Source organism: Patella vulgata, chromosome 1, assembly GCF_932274485.2.
Source record: "Patella vulgata chromosome 1, xgPatVulg1.2, whole genome shotgun sequence".
NCBI classification, from domain to species: domain Eukaryota; kingdom Metazoa; phylum Mollusca; class Gastropoda; family Patellidae; genus Patella; species Patella vulgata.
In genome coordinates this window covers 20631160-20655138 of record NC_065879.2, presented here as the reverse complement: position 1 = coordinate 20655138, position 23979 = coordinate 20631160, and the positions used below count along the sequence as shown (strand labels likewise).

Sequence of the window (23979 nt, the reverse complement as noted above, 5' to 3'; positions counted from 1 at the left end):
CATTCATTCCTTGATTAATTCGGGGGGTTGGATGGCTGAATGGTTAGCGTGCGCGCGCTGTATCATAAAGTCTGTCATTGAGTCGACTGACGTGGTTTCGAATCCCCGGTTGTACGTGGCAAGGAGTAGGGTCGCCTGTCCAACTTCGTGGGTTTTCTCCGGGGCCTCCTCATTTCCTCCCACTGCCAAAGACCCCTACGCGCAAGCGAATTATGTAAATACAATTAAACCATATGTTAGTCCCGAAATGACCTAGTTTGTGTCGAGTGGACGTTAAACCCCATTTCTCTCTCTCTCTCTCTTGATTAATTCATTAATCAATTCATTTGTTGATATCCAACGTTCCAGTACTTTCCGAATGCACGACATCTGCCAGGTGTGAACACTGATTCTGTTCGGCCTACGCCCCAATAAGAAGCCTTTTAGTGGTTAGGCCTGTCCACGCCCATCACCACGGGTTAATATGTTATATAACACATGATGCATTGCAATTATTATTTAATTGGGGTAGTCAAGACACTCTGGAAAATGAAATGAGATGGAGATTAACGTCTTACTATTCCGTACTAATTGGGTTAATGAAGATGGCAACCCATTATCAAGGATAATCTATACAGACAAAACAGGTCTAAAGCAGAATCCTGGATTTACCGTGCATTGGTAAATGGGAAATAACTCCAATCTCAAAATGTCAGTGATCAAACGTTTCAAATTTATATTAGCGGTGCTAGATCGCTAATTTAGCGGTGTTAAATGAGAAATAACAGTCCTCTAAACTCTAAAGAATCTGTGTTATTCTTCTAATTAAAACCTAGCAGTACGTTTTCCTCCCGCTTTCTAATGAAAGAACAACTGAAAGTGTATGAGATTATATTAAAAATTAAAAGTCATACATTTGATCCTAGAATTGTCGGAACTCTATTCAGCAAGCCTATTGTAGATATTCCTCCATTTGTTCTTTATTAAATCTAAAAACCCTCCTTCCACCATCTGCAGTCGTATCTTGAGCACCTTGTTTATTGTAGAAATTCATCCCTCGTTTATTGAATTCCATTACTTCCCATTGGAGTCTAATAAAACCCTCTTCTACACAAAGCTGTTATAAGTATAACAAGTACACGTATCATTAATTAGTGGTTCAGTTAGTAAGAGGTTGACGTGCACATTAAAGATCCCTTGACAAGTGGAATTCGATTTAACAGTAGACCGTAGCGCCGCTGGGCGGGCAACATTTCCCTCAAGCCAAACCTACTAGCTTATGCCCGTCTTCATTAGCCCTGTCGGGGGTCAAGGTGGCTAAGTGGGTAAGACGCTGGGTCGCTAACCTGGAGGTCGGGTGTTCGATCCCTGCATTGGCCGAGAAAGTCCATCCAGATTTTCCGGAGTGGTTCCCCCTTCTCAGTGATACAGGACGGAAGGCCTGACAAGGACAACTGTCTAGTCATTCGGATGGGACAATAACCCAAGTCATAGGAGAAAGTTTTCCGAACACGGTGACACGATGGGGCTATATTTACGTTATTTTACTCAATAATCGGCGCGAATGAATGTTTGATGCCGTCAAGGCAAGTCACAATATCTTCCACAATATTGTCACCCCGCACTAACGTGGCAGTCGGAATGTACTTTTAAGACGATAAGACGTTTTTTCCAACACTATCTCCAAGGCATCCACGTTGAGTGATTTTAAGATTAAATGAAACGAAATGGGGATTAACGTCTTGTTGTTCTGCATCGACTTTGAGATGATGGCTGTGTCCATGTCAATCACTAAATGACATTGAAACAACGTAATAGCTTAATGCACATCGTTCGAAATCTATAATTAGTGGAAAATATCATTAAGAGTTGTGTTTTATATCCATTATAAGATCATTTATAATATAATATTTATCAGTCAGATATCCCTCATGGGATTTATCCTATTATTATCGCCGCTGTTTGGACGTATTCATTTGGCAATAAAGTAGCTTTGACTCAAATGGTCGAATGGAACTCGATAGAACAGAGATATAAATGGCATACCTGTACTAATCTTTTCAGGAGAGCGACACCCACACCTTTACTTCGTTCGCGCTCTGTAACGAATAAATCTTCCATAAACATACCCTTTCCTATCCAGGAACTGTAGAATGGAAAGAATAAAGCGTGCCCGATTATCTCCCCTGAAATACAATTAAACGTGGCATTTCCAAATAAAAATTTCCAAACAGCAATGTTTTCCTTACGCCCGTTTGAGCTTTTGATGGCAATGTTTTCCTTACGTCCGTTTGAGCTTTTGTATGGCAATTTTTCCTTACGCCCGTTTGAGCTTTAATTTGGCAATGTTTTCCTTACGCCCGTTGGGCTTTTGTATGGATGTGTTTTTCCTTACGCCCGTTGAGCTTTTGTATAGCATGTGTTTATCATTGCGCCCGTTTAAGCTTTTGTTTTGCTTTTTAGGGATTGCTGCCATGGTGTCAGGGATATAACAAACTAGACCCAGAGTTCACAAGGCATTCTCAGACTTAGATTAAGAATTTACTAAACATGGTTCGCCTTATTTTAAAACTTTCGTTGTTTTAATGTATCAAATATATCAATAAAAGATATATTGATATGTGGAAAGTTTTCTGTTTCTGGATCAATGATATTTCTCATAAACATTGATTAAAAGTTGAGTAAATTCTTAAATTAAGTCTGAAAATGCTTTGCGCAATCGGGGCCAGAACTCACCCCGATAGGGCAGACCAATTGACATTCTTAGGAAGACACGATGTACGTTAATCTTTTCCAGAAGTTAGCTCATCGGGCTAGGATGAGCTTAGAAGGTTGATAAAAGACCGGAAGACATGCCCGAATATGTAGAGAGAGAGAGAGAGAGAGAAATGGGGTTTAACGTCCACTCGACACAAACTAGGTCATTTCGGGACTAACATATGGTTTTTAATTTTATTTACATAAAATGTGACAAGGAGTAGGGTCGCCTGTCCAACCTCGTGGGTTTTCTCCGGGTCCTCCGGTTCCCCCCCACTGTTAAAGGTCCCTACGTGCAAGCGAATAAATGAAATAGAACCATATGTTATCCCCGAATCCGAATGACCTAGTTTGTGTTTAGTGGACTTTATCAGCCCCCCCCCTCTCTCTCCCCTGTTACATATATGTAATCACCCAAAACTCCGCACAGACCGCTTTTACATTCATATCTAAACCTATTATACACACATTTGGTCCCATTTTCATGTAATTAGAAGTTCTGTTTCCACAGTCACACTCCGATACCAATAGCATAGCCAACTCCACTAAATATTAAAATGACAGGCCACAGTGGATGTTAATAGAATAAGGAACTCAACTATGTTACACCTTGAAGTACACATGGTATATAAACATAAGACAAGGGAATATGGGACCACATACCACGGAATATTATAGGTAAGAATGTGATACCTGAGTTAATATTTTCAGCAACCTGACATCTAAATAGAGGATTTTCACCAAAACCATCTTTTTTAAGGGCTGTAAAACATAACATAGAAATGCGGAAGAAGCTCAAAGGACATAAAGTAACTATGACAAGGATTAAGCATAACTAGGTCATTTCGGGACTGACATTGTGGTTCAATTTAATATCAATAATTCACTTGCACGCAAGGGTCTTTAGCAGTGTATGCGGGGGTGGGGGCGGAAGACCGGGAGAAAGTCCTCGAGGTTGGGCAGGCGGCTCTACACCCTGTCACATTTAAGCCGTAATCACACACACGATACCTACTGACAAGAAACAATGTACAAAACAAGCGTCCACTGTATACTGTTCTATGACAGTTTTCTTTCAAATTCTATAAACTTCCTGAACATATTCGCTGTTGGTATATTGACCATATTAGGTTAAAGGAGCTAAATCGCTAATATTTGGGATCTATAAATTGGCACAAATGGGTCGCAACACATATAATAATGTAATATGAATTTATATAAACTGATCTACATTCAATCGTGTCCGTTTTACTGTGAATTGTCGTCAGTTATGTTCGGCGAAATACTCCAGAAGTTTCAACCGCAAGTCAGTTTCTAGCGTCTGGTTATTCCAGTCAACACCGATATTATTTATTGCGCATGCTCTCCAAATAAGAATATGATATCACCGTTTGACATGACTTGTGGAATATGTCTAGCCTCATTCTTTGAGCACCTTGTTACAAATGGCGCTGAAACGCATTATGGTACACGATCGTGTACCAATGGTAAAATTTTTATTTTTTCTTAAATATTGGATATCAGAAGCCCATCTTTTCCAGGTAAGATCACAACACTAATGCTGATTTAAATTGCAAAAAAAATCGTGTTTTCAATGTCGAAGATTTTGGATGATATTGAGTTACGGACTTCGCTACTTTAAATAGTTTGACACGGCAGTGTAGGTGGGGTATGAGAAATATGGGAGAGCGATGTGATACGATAAATAGTCATGGACACTTGACATGCTTTGAGAGTATGTTCACAGATGAAGAACTTATCGCCCCAACAGAACCACTGAGCTGCATGTGCGACACGCAATAGCGCCATAAACGAGGGAGGGGTTCATTGTCAAATTTGACACTTCAAGGAAGGGTTGATGAAAACTGCCGCGTGCTGGTTTATCCTATCCATGTTTGCTTTCCTATCGGTTCTTGCATAAGATTTACTGTTAAGCGTATCTTTGCTTTAGCGTGTTTCGTTTAATTTGATCGGGAGACGTGTTCGTCGACGTCAACGTCAACGGACAACCCTGCAAGAATTGACCGTGGCACCGCAAGTGGAGTTGGTCAGATTGCCTCAAATTGTGATTGGACGGTTGATTAGGAGCATGCCACGACGAATTGCTGAATGTCTGAGGATTGGTGGAGCAATTACTCATTATTAAGACAAAAATAAAAAACGTCCATTTTCACTTTTGACAGTGTATCTCTTTGCGAGTGAAATGGGGCCTGTTTATGTTTAAGTGTAGGCAATTAGCCTGTTATTAACATACACTGGTTACCTCTAATAAAAACAGCTGTGCATTTCCGCAGTTTTGTATTGTTTCTGAATATCCCCTACTTATATATATTGTAACAACAAGAGGGCCGTATATATTACGCAATGTCTTAAGCTTGAGAGCATTAAACGACTTAAAAACAGACACCCCGCACGTGCTTTTACAGTTAGTCTAATGTTTCACTAGTATAAATAATGTACGTTTGGCAAGTTGCCCGTACGATTATTTGAAATAATGGTACGCCAACATCAAAGGGTGACGTCACATCTGTATTTTGAAATATTGGACACGCGTAACGTATTTCAATGTAAAAGCACGTGCGGAGTGTCTGTATTTTAAGTCGTTTAATGGTCTCGAGCTTAAGACATTGCGTAATATATTGTAAAAACACTCGGGCCTACGGCTCTCTTGTTGTTACAATACATTACTTAATGTCTCGCTCTCGACCATTAAACAATACATATATCACAAACAGATATGCTTTTACAGTGAGTCTAATGTTTCACTAGTATAAATAATGTACGTTTGGCAAGTTGCCCGTACGATTATTTGAAATAATGGTACGCCAACATCAAAGGGTGACGTCACATCTGTATTTTGAAATATTGAACACGCGTAACGTATTTCAATGTAAAAGCACGTGCGGAGTGTCTGTATTTTAAGTCGTTTAATGGTCTCGAGCTTAAGACATTGCGTAATATATTGTAAAAACACTCGGGCCTACGGCTCTCTTGTTGTTACAATACATTACTTAATGTCTCGCTCTCGACCATTAAACAATACATATATCACAAACAGATATGGCGTTTGTTTCCGTTTCACAAACCTCAAGGCCCTTCCGCTATGATTACACATAAACAGGTACCAGAATGATTTAGCGATATATGTGTGGGGCTACTTACTGTCGACTGTTAATTTTACACCATTTGGAGAATGATGATGGACTGCTAGTTCCTATATTTTTTTAAAAAAAAAATAATAGATGAATTTGGAACATTTTAATATAAGTTTGTTTGTAGAAAATGATGGTGTTTTTTTTAAATGTAGGCCTGCCCTTAATTGCCCGGTTACTGAATTGTGCAATCCGAATTATAACAATAACAATATCTAAGTCGTCCTTAAAGTCCACAAAGTTTGTTGCATTTCAATTTTTTGGTGCAGATAAGGTGGGGGCGTTCCATTTATAGGACAGTAAAGACAGACCACGAGTAACCACCTTTAGGTCTTAAATGTTATATACACTATTAATTAGACATTAATTATTAACTGGAAAAGACCATAATCAACTCTCAATGCCATCTTATCTGTCTGACTTTTATTGGATTTGAATCCCATCTGCTGTTCAACCATCCGTTGATGACTAAACGCAAAACTGGGTAATCGAGACTTTGTTAATTATCGTGACAGAGGTAACAACGACAATCACGACTACAAAGATGTTAAAATACGGTTTTCTTGGCTTAGAGTGAATCAATTTGACTGAAATTTTCAGCAAATTCCCATACGTCATCTAGTTTTTAACTATTATAGTGAGAACTGTCAGCTATTTATCTAATCTTCTATAATGTATCTTTAAATTATTACAATTTTATTGGTAGTTTTTTCTCGGTGTCAGGGGTGTCGACAATATGCGCCACGCCCCAATAATTATCATTGTTGTTCTATAAAACTCAATGAAATCTACACGTACTAGTGAAATAAAAGGCTCAGGGAAGCACATATGCTAATAATTGCAAGAAAATGAAATCATATGGGATCCAGCGTAAAATTATTCTGCTATTATTATGCTAATCAAGTGAACAACTGTACATGAAAGAAAGAAACAAAATGAAAAGGGGTTTACCGTCCAACTGTTCTGCTCCGACTGGTCTAATGAAGACGGACATGCGCAATACAGTGTGCAATGAGGGAAATTTAGCCCGGACACCGGCACTACAGCCTACTCTTATATCGAATTTCAACTGTCAGGGAATCTTTTACGTGCACGCCACTGTGTACACGGGACTTGGCCTCTCCGTCCCATCCGAACGATTATAAGTTGTCCCTTGCGAGGCCTTCTGCCCTGAAACACTGACGAGGTGGAACCACGCTGGAAAATCCCGATAAACGTTTTCGGTCAAAACAGGGATTCAACACGGGACCTCAAGGTTAGCGAGCCAATCTCTTACTCACTGAGCCACCGTGACTTCTATGACAGAAAGCTTAGACCCGAGTTTTTGTTATGTTATCGTTATTGTTGTACTAGAAGAATGCCCGGCTTCGCTCTGGGGTCATAACCCCGAAACTGGAAGTGGTAGACTAACGCCACCTGGCCTATGTTACTCCCCGATCCGAGCTACCCCTATATCCCAAATTTCAGACTCGGGGCAGACCTAGTGTAGCCGGCAACCCCGAACAGACAGACAAACGACAGTCACAAATATTAGTATAGACTGGCAGGATACCCGGCTTCGCTCGGGGGTCATAACTCCGAAACCGGAAGTGGTAGACTAACGCCACGTCTGGCCTATGTTACTCCCCGGTCCGAGCTACCCCTTTACCGCAGATGTAGCAGCCAACCCCGAACAGACTGACTTCGCTCAGGGGTCAAAACTCCGAAACCGGAAGTTGTAGACTAACGCCACCTGGCCTATGTTACTCCCCGGTCCGAGCTACCCATAAACCCCAAATTTCAAACTCGGGGCAGACATAGTGTAGCCGCCAACCCCGAACAGACCGGCTTCGCTCGGGGGTCATAACTCCGAAACCGGAAGTGGTAGACTAACGCCACCTGGCCTATGTTACCCCCCGGTCCGAGCTACCCCTATACCCCAAATTTCAGACTCGGGGCAGACCTAGTGTAGCCGCCAACCCCGAACAGACAGACAGACAGACAGACAAACGACAGTCACAAATATATATATAGATAGATATGATTATTTGTCTAAACTTCAAGTACTTTTCGAGGAGCACGTCAGAAATAATGTCATTGTGTATATATCCAAATGTTAAGCTTTTATTAAAACAGTGTTGAAATTATTTTGGGTCGGCATATGTAGGTTACATATAGATTAGTACTTTACCTTTATGTTTTTAAATATTCCTTCACAATCATTAATTACAGCGTCTCTAATTCTATAATCAGCCATTTTCAACTACAAATGTTGTTGTTTAAGGCCTATTTCCACCCAATTATATAATACTGAAGCCAGTTAATTTTCACAAATACATCTTACACACGGGACAGCTTTTTTACATAATGACTCCTATTCAAGCAGTATTGTTTCAGTAATGTTGGTACAGGCCTGTTGGTGTTTACACTGTGTGTAGAGTAGGCTATAGGGAGATATAGGTCAAAAGATATTCAGCTCACAAACGATTTATATAATATACATAATAATGTCAGCTGTTCTCTAGGTCACAAACCATATGCAGTGATGTATAGTATATAATATAATAAGAACTGTTCTCCACGCACAGCTAAACCCGCTGTCATGTAAATTATAGAGTTAAAATCGATGCATATCTCTGCACCCACACACAATAATTATGCGACGTTGCTTGTGTATTTCAACACGATGTAATCCGAGCAAGCAAGAGATAGAGGAGGGGGGGGGGGGGTGTAAGGTCTACTCGACACAGAACAGGTCATTTCTGGACTGACTTATCGGTCAACATTTTTTAAATAATTCGCTGCGCCTAGGGGTCTTTAGGTGTGGGAGAAAGCGTGAAGACCCGGAGGAGCCCACGAGGTTGGATAGGCGACTATACCCCTTCTCGTGTACAAGCGGGAATTCGAAATCACTGCACTTGACTACATGGCAGACCTGATGATGTATCGCGTAGGCGTTTAACCATTGATAATATATGCTGTACATATTATAATATTTGGCCTGGTTTTTTTTTTACTTTATCAACTTGTATTGATATTTTATGATATCAAAAAACACTCGTAGGAGATTCTCTATATACATGTTATCAGTAAGCCGCACTTTTCACCTTACTATACTTAAGTATGTAAGGGTACATGTTACTGTCTTCAGAACGTAGTATACTAAGCAGCAAAAGAAACGTCAGGTTGGTATGTTTCTCTGAATAGACGCATTGCATAAATCTTACCAAATGTTTTTATTGTATACTTGTGACCACATCTCCACCTTTACCTGAGCAATATATCTCCGTTCCAAACACAGAATTGATCCCAGGAAATGTTCTCAAAAACGCAACCTGACTTCTGAGATAGTAATGTGTTCTCCGTGATTTTCATGTAACCATCCTGCACGTGCTGTTCACCGGGACCAGTCCTATAAAATGCACCCCCATACGTAGTTGAATCATTCACACTACAACGTCAGCGGCATGCCACGACTCACGACAGCTCGGAGGAACCATGCGTTTGGAAGACTCGACGCTGGCCACATTGCCAAAGCCGTTGCCAATCACTTCCAGGTCAATGTTCAGACCATCTACAGACTTTAGCAACGCCACGGATGATCGCCCCCGAAATGGTAGAAGGGTTACCACAAGGCGACAAGACCGCCATATTGTACGACAACACGTGCAGAATCCCTTCACACAGGCATCTGACAGTGGGAACACACGGAAGACCCATCAGTACCGATAGAATGCGCCGATGTCTCACCAGAGAGAACATCCATTTCCGTAACCCTTACCGTAGACCGATCCTCATCCCTTGCCATCCATGTGAACGTCTATAGTTTCCCAACAACACCAGAACTGGCGACACAAGCAATGTTCTGTTCACAGATGAGTGTTGGTATTGCGTATCAACTGCAGAAGGCAGGACCAGATAATGGCGTCGACTTGGCCAGCGTTATTCTGACCAATGTGTCATGGAACGAGACACGCGTGGAGGTCCAAGCATAATGGTTTTGGGTGGAATGGGCCTGAACCAGAGTGGGCCCTGTGGAGAGGAGGCGGTATCACAGCAGTGCGCTACATCGATCAAGCTCTCAGACACCACCTCATACCACATTTCGCACGTCATCGAAACAACGTTTTCCAGCATGACAACGCACGTGCCCACACTGCCAGAGTTACTCGGGACTTTCTACAGCACAACGGTGTCAACGTTATGCACTGGCCAGCCCGTAGATCGGACTTAAACCCGATTGAACATCTTTGGGAGACTTAACAACGTCGTACCGAGACCAAACACAGCCGATGGATTGAGCCAGTCGTTTCTGAGAGTGTGGTTCCAGGTGCCAATGGCGTTCATCAATCGTCTGGTCCACTCCCATGTACAGACGCTGCGCTGTTGTTATTGACACTCGCCGTGGACACACCAGATACTGATGTATAGACTATGTACAGACTCTAAACCTTCTCGTAATGTTTTGGAATTGTGCTGAATTAATCACTAATGTGTCAACATACTGTTCACCAAAAAATTGGTTTGATCCATTTAGTAAATCGTTTTCTAGAATGATTTGATTAAAGTGCCTCTCTGATTAAGAAATCGTACTGACCTATTTTGGGTGTTTGTTGTTTTTTGCTGTATATATAGAGAATCTCCTACGAGTCTTTTCTGATATCAAAAAAGGCGAATAGGAGATTTTATTTATCATACAATCCTTTCTTACATGCACAAATAAATGAATATAATTCTTTGCTGTTGAGTTCACTTTTACTGAACCTGATTACATTACGGCTTAGTGATACATCATTTTTGACAGCAATTCAACCATTGCAAATCCTTTATATTGACCCAGTGTTTCCATCAAGGTCAATTAAATAACAATAGTTCATTTTTAATTTAAAAAAAGGTTACTTTTAATAGAAATGAACTGTTCTTTGAAAATAAAAAAAGTAGTTCCTTTTCAACTGACCAATCAAATACATGTAAAGCGATATCTGGCAGTAGATTATGAAATATATCACACAAGCAATATCTACTGTAGAATGTATTATTGGGTTATAAATTGAATTATGTCATCAGGCGTATTATTCACCTTACTCTACTTACGTATATGGCAGTGCACAGGTTACTGTCTCCAGAACGTAGTATACTCTTCAAAAATAAATAGGGGATATTAAGAAACAATACAAAACTGCGGAAATGCACTGCTGTTTTTATTAGAGGTAACCAGTGTATGTTAATAACAGGCCAATTGCCTACACATGAACATAAACAGATGATATGGGCGGCTTATTTGACGGCCCCATTTCACTCGCAAAGAGATACACCGTCAAAAATGAAAATGGACATTTTTGAATTTTGTCTTAATAATGAGTAATTGCTCCACCAATCATCAGACATTTAGCAATTCGTCGTAGCATGCTCCTAATCAACCGTTCAATCACGATTTGGGGCAATCTGAACCACTTCTCTTGCAGTGCCACGGCATTATCGTCATATCCCCAACTCCTATTTTAACCGTGGTCATATCTCTTTATTTGTACCTCCCTTATTGTACCCATCTGACAGGCATTTTTCGTCACACAATCACATGATATGTTGATCATGTGACATGTTACTGCGGTAAAGGGGGATTCATCCGCATTCTATTAGGGAAAATTTAATGGTGTTTGGGAGGGAAAATGTTGTAATCAAAGTCTTGGTATAGGACGTACATGTGTATACAAAGGAAACAAACATACAGTAGTCATTACCACACTGATCTCGTGGATCTCGTGGATTTCTAACTAAATGAAGTACGCGGTTGTTTTGTACAACCACACCTAATCAGGAAAGAAAAGTAACGGTGAGTATTTCTTTTCCGTGCAAAACTATTGAATATATTTTTTCAGTTATGGGAGCCACGGTAAGACGCTAGCTCGCTAGCATGGAGACCGCGGGTTCGCTTTCCCAGTGTTGGCCGACAAAGTTCATCGGGATTTTCCGACATCGTTTCCCCATGACAATGGTGTAGGAAGAATGGTTGTCTAGTCATTTGGATGGGCCGGAAAACCGAGGTCGCTTGTACACATTGGCGGGCACGTAAAAGGTCCCTCGAAAGATGGAATTCAATATAAGAGTAGGCCATAGCTCCGCTGTCCAGAAAAAATTCCCTGATAGCACAATGTATGGCGTATGCCCGTCTTCATTAGTCCGATCGGAGCAGGGCAGTGGGACGTTAAAGCCGTCCAAATCAAGCTAGAGATCAAGTCCAAGAGCTATATGAAATGGTTATTTTGCTCAAAAATGGCACACATTTCTCGAAACAAAAATTTTGCGGCATGGCATGATTGATTACACTCTAATATATATACGTAGTTATTCCCCTTTACTGTATTGTCTTTCGACGACACTTTTCGGCAAATCATATTTAAGGAAATTTCTCATTTGTGCTACATCGGTATTAATTAGACAATAGAACAGGGAGTTTCTGTAACATATGCTGAAGTGTGTTAACATTTTAATTAATCCTATCTGATAAAGATGATATCAAATCTCCAAGTTCGATTTTATTTACCAACGAAATGTATGTAAGAAATGAAATGAAATGAAATGGGGCTTAACGTCCTACTGTTCTGCTCCTATGCTGGGCTAATGAAGACGGGCATAAGCCATACAGTGTGCTATGAGGGAAATTTTGCCCGGGGAGCGGCACTATCGACTAGTCTTATATCGATTTCCAACTGCCAAGGGATCTTTTACGTGCATCCCAATGTATACACGGGACCTCGGTTTGTTAGATTTATAATGTGTAATATTATCGCTAGATTAAATACTATTTTTTATCGAAAATTTTAATAATATATTTGTTAAACGAATTTACATAATTCATGTAATCAATGACATGGCCATTTGTTTGATAATGCCACATATGCTAATAACTAGAGTTTCTTCATGGCCTCCTTGGTTAATATAAATATTTTTCTTCCTCCATCAAGCAAGGCCGTGTCTTGACCGTTCAGTTTATTTATATAGAAAGCAATTGCTCTGTCATTCCAATTCATTGACTCCCACTGAAGTCTAACATAATCTTCTTCTACACAAACCTGTTAAAATATAAAAGATTACAAAAACAGGGACAGGAAACATGTGCCACCACACGGACCCTGACTTATGTCGGAATTCCTACGCATCACTAATTTGTCAGCGACTATCAGCCCGTCATTTAGCGTCAAATTTACAAGGCGAATGTCTCCCTCTATTTTAAGCTTCCGCCACGCCACGTTCATCCTTCTATCTTGTAAATTCAACGTCCGATGACGCAACCTCGTGCATGTATTTTGCAAGAAACTCCCAAAAGTAGAGTGGCCGTATTATGTATTTAAATTATGGACTACATTTTGTATAAAGATAGCTACGATTTGTAAACATTAAATGGTAGGTTACAATTGATCTATACGAATATATTTTGCAGAAAATGTTTTTTGTAAACGTACTTTCTGGCATGGTAAGTTTTCCGGAAAAGATCTAGAATCTTCTTTGATTCATAAATCCGATCCATATCATTTTTCAGATGGTGGTGAAGGGTCATCTTAGCAAATACTGAAAATATTTACCTGTGCCAATCGTTTCACGAGAGCCTGACCAATGCCTATACCTCTTGCACTCTCTGTAACAAAAAGCTCTTGCATGAACATAGTCTTTCCCATAAATGAAATATAAAAGGGAAAGAACAGCGAGTATCCGACTATCTCACCTGAAATACACGAAAATATAAATGATTTTTGGTGCCTCAAAAAATGGCCATTTTCTTTAAAAATAAATCTACGATTTGTAGATAATCCTGTTTTTACATATTTGAACCCAAATTAAACAAGCTCAGAGATTTGTCAACAATTTACCTGGACCATTTTGAGACTGGCATGCGGCGTTTAGAATTTTGCAAAACAGGGCATTTTTCCACCAGCTCCTTAGTGTCGTCTTTGGTTACGTGTATGGGTTGACAAGTTATGTTCCGATCCGCTATATAGCAACTTGGATTATCTAACTTGGATTACAAGAGGTCAGAGTTGGACCTTGTGTCTATATTCAAAACCGCTTCACAATGTTTGACCAATCAATATGCCTATGTGTATATTTAAAACCACTTCACAATGTTTGGCCAATCAATGCACGTTATCGCCGTGACCTACCAAAATATTACATTACAACCAGGTATTATCACGTGTTCCCCCAATAACACGGACAAAGGTTAGCAGGATACGATCAAGAACAAAGGTAGGGGAACAGCCTCCTGCTTTGCTACCAACCTGAATCAATTTTTTCAGCTACATGGCATCTAAATAAAGGATTTTCACCAAAAGCATCTTTTCTGAAGGCTGTAAAATAGAATATAATTTTAACAATACTTTAGCTTTACATACCGCGCATTCTTTTAAATAACCTAACTGATCGTTTTAGGTACAGGTAAGTATAACACGCAACGGAGGACCGAACAAACCTCTCCAGCCAAGGGGCAGTTTTTTTTTCAGAGGCCAATCTCAACCACACCGACCACCATGCCAGCTCCAGCCACCACTTCACCAATACAAGATGAAAGTTAGCGTCATTCAAGGAACGTCCACACAGTATCAAATTCTCAGAAGCAGAACACCCAAAAATCATAAATGTATCATCCGTAGTTCTAAATCATTGCGAGATAAACCTCCTACAGAGAGAGAAAGAAATGGGGTTTAACGTCCACTCGACACAAACTAGGTCATTTCGGGACTAACCTCCTACAGAAAGGACTAAAATTCACATCTACGCCTAAAACTAATATACGGAAATTAGAGTGTGATATCAACGCCTTCTGTAGGAAACTACGACTAAAGGAATTTTTCGGCGATAGGGAAGACGGAGGATATTGTGAGGAACAAAAGTAACTCCAGGCAGGGTAAGCTTACTCTTCCGGACACCTGTTACCACTGTTTGTCGTGTATTTTGTACACGGTGAACAGTCCATATGCTGATTACACTATTTTGCCTTATTACACTATTTTGCCTATACCGTTTTTTAGGACTTCGAATTTTGTCTAATGGTTTGGATTGTTCGTACTTGGTTTTATTTTATTTAACCCCTTGGCGGTGTAAGGACGTGACGCTGAACAATTTCATCGACTATTTAACTAAGATGCCACTCCCTATAAACCGCAACGCAAAATCAAATGTGTCGAAGAGGAAGTGCGCTATAAATTCTTTAAAATCTAACGATACGATCGTTATTAAAGAAAGCGATAAAGGGTGGTGCCATTATTATCATGGATGTGGAATATTATGAGAGAAACGTCCTTAAAATACTTGAAGACAAACGGGTGTATACAACCATACATTTGAACCATGATAAAAGAACAATGGGATTAATAAATGGCTTAAATCAAGATCACAAAAACGGACAACGAACAGGATTATCTCCGAAAATTCGAGTATAAAACAAGTCAGTTTTATGGTCTTTCAAAAATCCAAGACGATCAAAGGGGCTATTTAACATCAAAATGCCGGATTCATCAGTGTTTTCCAGCCAGACGATCTCCCATTCACACCAATAATAGCCGGTCTTACTTATTGATATCTTACTTAAGCCGTACGTGCCAAATGTAAAATCTGTTATTCGGGATGACTTAAGATTTTTTTAATAGATTGCCCCAATATCTAAACGATGGCGACGTTTTCGTAACCATGGATGTTTGTCATATATATGGCAACATTTCCATGACCTATGCTTTCAGGCCATAGAATATTGGTTGGATAAACATCCTGAATGCAGTCATGAGAGAATTTCAAACAACTTCATCCTCAAACCTATACGAATCATCCCGACTAACAACACTTTTACATTTGGCGAAACAAATTACAAACAGATTCTTGGTATAGCGATGGCTACCAAGGCGGCACCACAATTAAGTAATTTAACAATGGGATTTCTTGAGGAAAAATTATAACCAATAGAAATTGAACATGTCATGGATTACAAATAATATTCAGAAAATCAGTTGAAACGATGCCTGGACGATATATTCTGTATTTGGAATGAAAGAATTGGCAACGTTGCAGATTTGTAACAAATAATGATTGATTTAGATCTAAATATCAAATTCACAATTTAGTCCAGGCATTTTAACTCTATTTCGCACCATTCCGGACAGTTGCAGCAATAGAAATGCCGACCACGGTTTATTGCCGGTCTATACCTATATTGTCATTTAAAAAGGTCCCAGTCCGAAATCCGAGCCCAAATGGGTCAAATTGGCAAAAATCCAAAATGGCCGCCAGTTTTTACTGGAAAATGCCAATTTTCATCACTCTAATTTAATAAGAACTAAAGTTATCGTGTCCCAAAGCATCAACCGATCAAATTGCTTATCTCTGCTTAGCCTAAGCAGAAAATGCTCATTTTCGAACTGCATCAAGGCATTGACCTAATAAACACCAAGTTTGAACATTCTAGGTCAATTAAAAGGAGAGTTATTGTGTCTCAAAAAGTGTGACGGACGGACGGACGGACAGACAGACCCATTTTAAATTTGAAAAAAAAATATACAAGATTATAAATATTTAACGGATGATGAGCAGGACTATCTAGTGAATTATGAATCGAAACCGACCTACTTTTATGAATTACTTAAAATTCATAAAAGTAATGAAATTCAGAACAAGTAGAGAATCAGAATTCCGAGGTAATAATCGTTAAAAAACCCAGATGATCTAAGTTTTCGACCAATTTTTGGAGGGCCAGAAAGCGTCACGCAAAGACTAAGTAATCTTGTCGATATCATCCTTAAACCTTTATGTAAATATGTCAAAAGCTGTCTGTGGGATGGTACAAATTTCCTATCAAAATTACCAAAAACAACGATACCGGGAAGCACATTAGTAAGTTTTGACGTTGTCAATCCCTACAGCAACATCGATTCTAAACTAGGAAATACGGAAATAGAGTACTGGGTCAATAAGCACAGAGATGAAATCTCAGACCGCTTTACAACAAAGTTTATTCTTGGGGCATTGGACCTAGTAATTACAAACAACATTTTCTATTTTGATGCAAAATACTACAGCCAAATCAAGGAAGTAGCTTTATATGGGAACAAACGTAGCACCAACCTATACAACGTTATCCCTTGGCTATTTAGAAGTTCTATTTTATAACGATGTGGAGAGAAGACTGGGGTTCGATAATCGACAACATTTAGAAGAATCTGGGAGGCGATTTCTAGATGACTGCATTGACATCCTTTCGGATAAAGAGGACCTACAAACAATCCACGAAATATTAAACTCTTTGGATTCATCGCTCAAGTTCACAATGAAAAGCAGCAAATCCAAATTGAGCTTCTTAGATGTTGAAGTACATTTATCGAAAAATGGTGTTATTGAAACAGACTTATTTTATAACAAAACAGATACTCACCAATATCTTAACTTCAAATCGAGTCATCCCGCACACACAAAACGAAATATCCCGTTTAATCTAGCAAGACGGATCTGTACAATTGTGTCGAATGAAACGTGGCAGAATCAAAGACTTGGTGAGCTAAACCAATTTTTCGTAAAACAAGATTATCCAATAAAGCTGATCGACAATGCCATAAAGACAGCTTTAACACTAGACCAAGATACTCTACGAGTCCCAAAACAGAAGAAGGATAACAATAACATCATGACATTAGTCCCAACATTTAACTCACACCACAATAGACCGATGAACCTCATCGACATGAATAAACAGATGCTGGATAAATGCCCCAAAATGAAGAAGATTGTTTCTAACACCAACTTCATAAGCAGTTTAACACAGTCAGTAAATATAAGGAAACTGTTGACATCGTCCCGTTTTGATATGGATAAAAATACGGAAAGACCATGCGTTCCAAAATGCGGCGATAAGCGGTGTGGAATATGTAAAGGCTCCACATTCCCCATGTCAAATAACCGAGTATTCGAAGTATAACAAAACATGAACTGTAAAACCAAACATGTGGTTTACTTGTTAGCTTGCTCGGGATGTAAGGAATATTATATTGGCAAAAGCGACCAACAGCTGAATGTTCGAATGAAATGAAATGAAATGGAGTTTAACGTCCTACTTTTCTGCTCCTAACCTGGGCTAATGAAGACGGGCATACGCCATACAGTGTGCTATGAGGGAAATTTTGCCCGGACAGCGGCACTACGGCCTACTCTTATATCGAATTCCAACTGCCAAGGGATCTTTTACGTGCACGCCAATGTGTACACGGGACCTCGGTTTTTCGTCCCATCCGAACGACTAGACAGCTTTCCTTGTCAGCCCCTCCGCCCTGCATCACTGACAAGGGAGAACCACGCCGGAAAATCTGGATGAACTTTCTCGGCCAATGCAGGGATCGAACATCCGACCTCCAGACTAGCGAGCTAGCGTCTTACCCACTTAGCCACGTGATCCCCGAATGTTCGAATGAACTTACACAGGTCCCAAATACTACATCCGGAAAAAAGAACAATTCCGCTTGGTAGTCATCTCGAAACCTGTGGAAAGAGCGAATTCAAAGTTGCACCAATATATAAATTGAATTTCATCAATGAACAGTTGCTGGAAGCCAAAGAGAAAAGACTAATAGAATTATTCTCTCCGAAGCTTAATGGTCGAAGATGAACATTCACTTTATAAATAATTAATTCCCCTTTGACATACATTATAGGATGATCCCGTGGACATATAGATATTTGTTTGTGTTGGTTGCAAATTTAGCGTTTTTTCCGATGTACAAGCTTAATAGCAATAATAATGATTTATTAGAAGCCAAAGAGGCATATTTTATTGACAAATATCGGCCAGCTTTAAATGCAAAATTGTAGTAATTTCATTGCATATACGGGGATCACGTGGCTAAGCGGGTAAGACGCTGGCTCGCTAGCCTGGAAGTCGGGTGTTCGATCCCTGCATTGACCGAGAAAGTTCATCAAGATTTTCCAGCGTGATTCCCCCTTGTCAGTGATGCAGGACGGAGGGCCTGACAAGGACAGCGTCTAGTCGTTCGAATGGACCGAAAAACCGAGGTCCCGTGTATACGTTGGCGTGCACGTAAAAGATCCCTTGTCAGTTGGAATTTCCCTAATAGCACACTGTATGGCGTATGCCCGTCTTCATTAGCCTAGTTTGGGAGCAGAAAAGTAGGACGTTAAACCCCATTTCATTTCATTTCATTGCACATAGGCCTAGTTATTGTTGTCTGATTTGATATTTAAGTTATGTTCCCTCTTTGTACTACTGTGTTGCTATGACATTGTTGTATTACCAAAATGTTGAATATCTGAAGAGCTTAATATAAGTGCTAGCCAAAGTACTAGCAATCGAATGTAGTTCTTTTTTCCAAAAACTTTTATATTTTTGTGTATTTAATACCTAAGAGTAGTTATCTTTAACTTTTCGTATATATATATATTCTAAAAGATTAAGTAGAAAATACCATTAAAGAAATTTTATTTAAATGCCTACATGTTTCGCCGTTAGGTTTTCAAGGCAATAATAGATAATGGCGTTACGTCATTATGTAGCGTCAATATGGAGAGATAGTTACAATAATTTTTCATAAAAATTTAAACGAAATAATATCACTGGTTAAGTTTGGGTTTAAATTTGTTTATAAAATACTCTTCTTTAACTCTTAATTTTGTGATATTATTATCAGACAGTTTATAAAAGGGGAAAATATGAAAATGTGGCGATTTATTTTTAGCACACTCCGTCATATGCCCACTTAATGGGATTTTGCGGTATATTTCCTCTTTTATATGCTGTTTATGTACTGTCACACGCTTCCGTAATTCATTTGTGGATCCAATGTATAATTCATTACACCCAAGGCATGTAATTACATATACTACATATGTGACAGAGCATGTCATACTACTATTTATTTTAAATAGTATTTTGTTCATTCGTTCACTACGTCTCAGTAGAGCAAAGTTATCTCGGAGTACATTGGTCAAATTCGGGTTTCGAGGATTGTACGTGGAGATGTATGGTATGCACTTTTCTTTTTTATTTTTGGTCTCACTGTTCTAAGTTCAAAGGTACGAATGGGAAGTCAATCGCGTGACCGTAACTGGCAAACTGTTAAACCAAGAAAACGGAATGGAAATACAAATCAGGACTCGAACATGGTGAACAAGAACACGAATAGAGGTAAACGATATTCCAACGTGGAAAATAATAGCCATAACAAGTCCACACTAAACAGGAATTTTTTAGCGGAACCCCCCTCCTTAAAAAAGAGACGAGAGGGACAGACCCAAAAGTGGTCAATATCACAGAGAAGACATTAAGTGAAAATCAGCTTAGTGTGTTGAAGAAGGGAATAAAATTTACTCCCACCCCATCCAAAAGCAACACACAAGAAGTCAACGAGGATGTCAAAGAATGTACTAGAAAATTAAGAAATTTAGAATATTTTTATGATAACGATAATTTACCGCCTTAATCCATAGTAAGGAACAAGACTGGCGGATGTGCTCCTCTCGGGCGAATCCCAGAACTCGATGATTACATATCATTCATAAACAAAGTTGAAATAACTCCAAATAGAACAAATAACGTTCGAAGAAATATAACTCCTCAACAAAAAACGAAATAATCCAGCTATCAAAGGATAAATCCATAGTTATAAAACAGGCGGACAAAGGAGGAGCAACAGTTCTTATGGATGCAGATCACTATACAGAAATGGTATTATCGATAATATCGAAGAAGCACAATGGAGGACAATATGAAAAGACTCCGAAAACTTGTCAATTCATTTTTAAGAATCCTTCATGAAGATGATGAAAAATCATTTCTTACCATATTTGATGTGAAACCAATCAGTTTTTATGGACTACCCAAAGTCCACAAGAGCAAAGAGATAACTGAAGCATGCGAAAAAACAGAAAAGTGATTACATTACGATAGAAAGGCCAAAAGGCCTGAAATTACGCCCCATTATTGCCGGGCCTTCCTGCGAAACCCATCGTCTAAGTCAACTTTTAGATATACCGTTACGTCCATATATACTTAGGGTAAAAAGTAATATTATAGATAGTGTTGATTTTCTGAACCAGCTTCCGCCATCGGTCGCAGAAAATGCTACGCTAGTTACTTACGATGTCACATACCTCTACTCAAATATTACTTTTGATTTAGGATTAACAGCTATCGAATTCTGGGTAGATAGATACCCACAAGATCTCCATGAACGTTTCACAAAAGATTTTATATTATGTAGTTTGAAGTTCGTACTTAAAAATAACTGCTTCTATTTCGATGCAAAATTCTATAAACAGCTAGTTGGCACTGCTATTACGGTAGATAATAATAAAGTACAAGTACATAATACTACATAATAATCATTTTATTTCTACGTCACTTACTATCTATTGTGGATGTTATGTGGTCTTCAAGGTCGTGAAAAACTGCCTGTTCCTAAGGTAAAAAACAAGGTTTCACAAGATAACATCAAAATAAATTTAACTTGAAAATACCTTTAGAAACGAGAGAGAGAGAGACTAGGTCATTTCGGGACTAACATATGGTTTAATTTTATTTCAATATTACGCTTGCGCGTAGGGGTCTTTAGCAGTGGGAGGAAACCGGAGGACCCGGAGAAAACCCACGAGGTTGGGCAGGTGACCAGCCGGGGATTCGAAACCACGCCAGTTAACTCAATGACAAGCCTTATGATACAGCACGTGCTAACCATTCGGCCATCCAACCCCACACCTTCAGAAACACTTAATGGTAAGACCATTTGTCGAATATTTACAGTTGTTGAAAGAGTTGTTTTATATCAAAACAGAAATCAAGCAAACTTAAAGGCAGGCTTTTCTGAAAGTTTGGTTCCAGGTGCCAATGGGGTTCATCAATCGTCTGGTCCACTCCATGTACAGACGCTGCGATGCTGTTATTGACACTCGCGGTGCGCACACCAGATACTTATATATATATATACTGTGTACAGACTCTAAACCTTAAGGTAATGTCTTGGAATACTGTGTACAGGTGTACAGACGCTAAACATTCTCGTAATGTCTTGGAATACTGTGTACAGACTCTAACCCTTCTCGTAATGTCTTGGAATAGTTGATTAGTTCCTTAGTAGACTGTCATCCCCTTGAGTTCACGTCTTTTGATCTTCTTGTTGTTATTTGTGCGGTTTCAGTTCTGTTGTTATAAATTGTTCTGTATAGATGTGGTTTAACGTCCACTCGACACAAACTAGGTCATTTCGGGACTAACATTCAATTTTATTTCAATAATTGGCTTGCGCGTAGGGGTCTTTAGGAGTGGGAGAAAACCCACGAGGTTGGACAGGCGACCCTACTCCTTGTCACGTACCACATGTGAATCGAAACCACGCCAGTTGACTCAATGACAGACGTGTAGGATAAAGCATGAGACCGAGGTTATGTCGGGGAACGAAAGACTGAAGAAAATAACCTGACAAAAAGAAAACCCGAGGCCGGTAGTTTATTTTGCTTATAAACCGTCTATGTTTACATGTACGTAAAATGAGAATATCCCAGAATTCCAGCAAGAAAAACCCGATATCATGTTTTCTTATGCCAAAAAAAAACCCCACCCTACCATGGAAGAATAACCCGATACAGATTTAAAGAAACACTTTCAGAAGAATAACCCCAAATTCCTCACTATATATTCAGACTGCAAGTTATTAGGGGGTTAGAATATACCACAAAGATCAAAGAGATTTACCGTTATAGGTTTATAACTTATGATAAAACGGGCACGTGCTAAACCATTCGGCAATCCAACCCCGCTTTAATGTCGAAGCCTTTGGATGATATTTAGTACATTAATTCCAGTTTTACTAATTATGCTACACGTACCTTGCACACTCTGAATATTTCTTCACAATCATCAATTACAGCATCTCTGATTCTAAAAACAGCCATTTTTAAATAATATCGTCTCCGTCTCCCAGACTCGACTCACAGCCGGCATTAACAGTCGATAGCTATTTCACGAATACCAATGACACAACACGGATAAATGATTGAAGCGTTATTTGGGTTAATAAATACTATATGGTGTTCTATTTCGGCCACTTTCCGCGTCGCGCAACGCCCTTTTTTCGATATTAAGCTATGGAGAAAAAAAGCGACGTCGACTTTTTAACACGGCGTCGCCCTTTATAAAGAGACGCGTCGCCTTGTGCGTCGTGCGTCGCTTTTCAAAATTATTTATCGATTTACTTCCCTTAGGGAAACTGCGTTATTTTGCATACATTTTTAATGTAAGTACAATAATTCTTAAAAATGCACCTACAATTTTGTAAGTTTTTTCGGTTTTGTTATATTTATAAATTACTATTTGAAAAATTTATATCCTATTATAATGTTTTATCTCAGAACTTTTGTAGTAGCCAGGCCCTCACAATTGGGGGGGGGGGGTATTGAATGGGGCATACGCCTGGGGCGACTCTTCTTTGGGGAGGGGGTGTATCTAAGTGCTTACCTTGGAGGTTGAGATAACAAATCTCCTAAACATATGTAGACCGGGACATATTTCAGTAAATAGAGGGGGTATAATTATAGGGTTTTTCGACCAATCGGAGGGTTGAAGGGGATATAATACAACACCTGAGAACCTACAAAACAACTAATGTAAATAACGGAAACAATAACCACAACGTTATCAGTACCTGTAATTGCCGAGACCACGAGGTCGCTCATTCACATCAGAGTTTACGATTTTAAGTTTAGAACATATAATCTGGGTATTATAGAAATGTAATGTTATATAAAGGATATTAATGGCAGTTCCTTCTGTCCAATATAAATTACTGTATTGAAAATAAAATACCAAAGGCCAATAAACTGCAAATGAATTCTCCTGGTACATGCGCATTTCATAACAAAACTATAAACAATATCCGTATAGAAAAAGCGAAGGGCGACGCGACGTGGGATGTGTCGCCTTTTGAAGCGCGACGTCGTGTAAAAAAGTCGACGCCCCTTTTTTTCTCTATAGCATAATCTTGAAACTAGTGACACGCAACGCGGATTTTGCGTCGCGCGTTGCGGTATTGAAGGGTGACGCGGGAAGTGGCCGAAAAAGGACACCATATAT

General features: G+C 39.3%; 2 long non-coding RNA genes across 2 annotated transcripts; both read right to left on the bottom strand.

The window, feature by feature from the left end:
• Window positions 1-853: 853 nt before the first annotated feature.
• Window positions 854-8578, bottom strand: LOC126816665 (uncharacterized). Its single transcript, XR_007678493.2, has 5 exons — window positions 8059-8578; window positions 5899-5950; window positions 3430-3498; window positions 2026-2165; window positions 854-1096 (listed from the first exon to the last, which is right to left on the bottom strand). It is a non-coding gene; the product is annotated as an uncharacterized LOC126816665 (long non-coding RNA).
• A 4083-nt stretch (window positions 8579-12661) lies between these two features.
• Window positions 12662-23050, bottom strand: LOC126816720 (uncharacterized). Its single transcript, XR_007678527.2, has 5 exons — window positions 22737-23050; window positions 21261-21312; window positions 14144-14212; window positions 13451-13590; window positions 12662-12940 (listed from the first exon to the last, which is right to left on the bottom strand). It is a non-coding gene; the product is annotated as an uncharacterized LOC126816720 (long non-coding RNA).
• Between the last annotated feature and the right edge of the window lie 929 nt (window positions 23051-23979).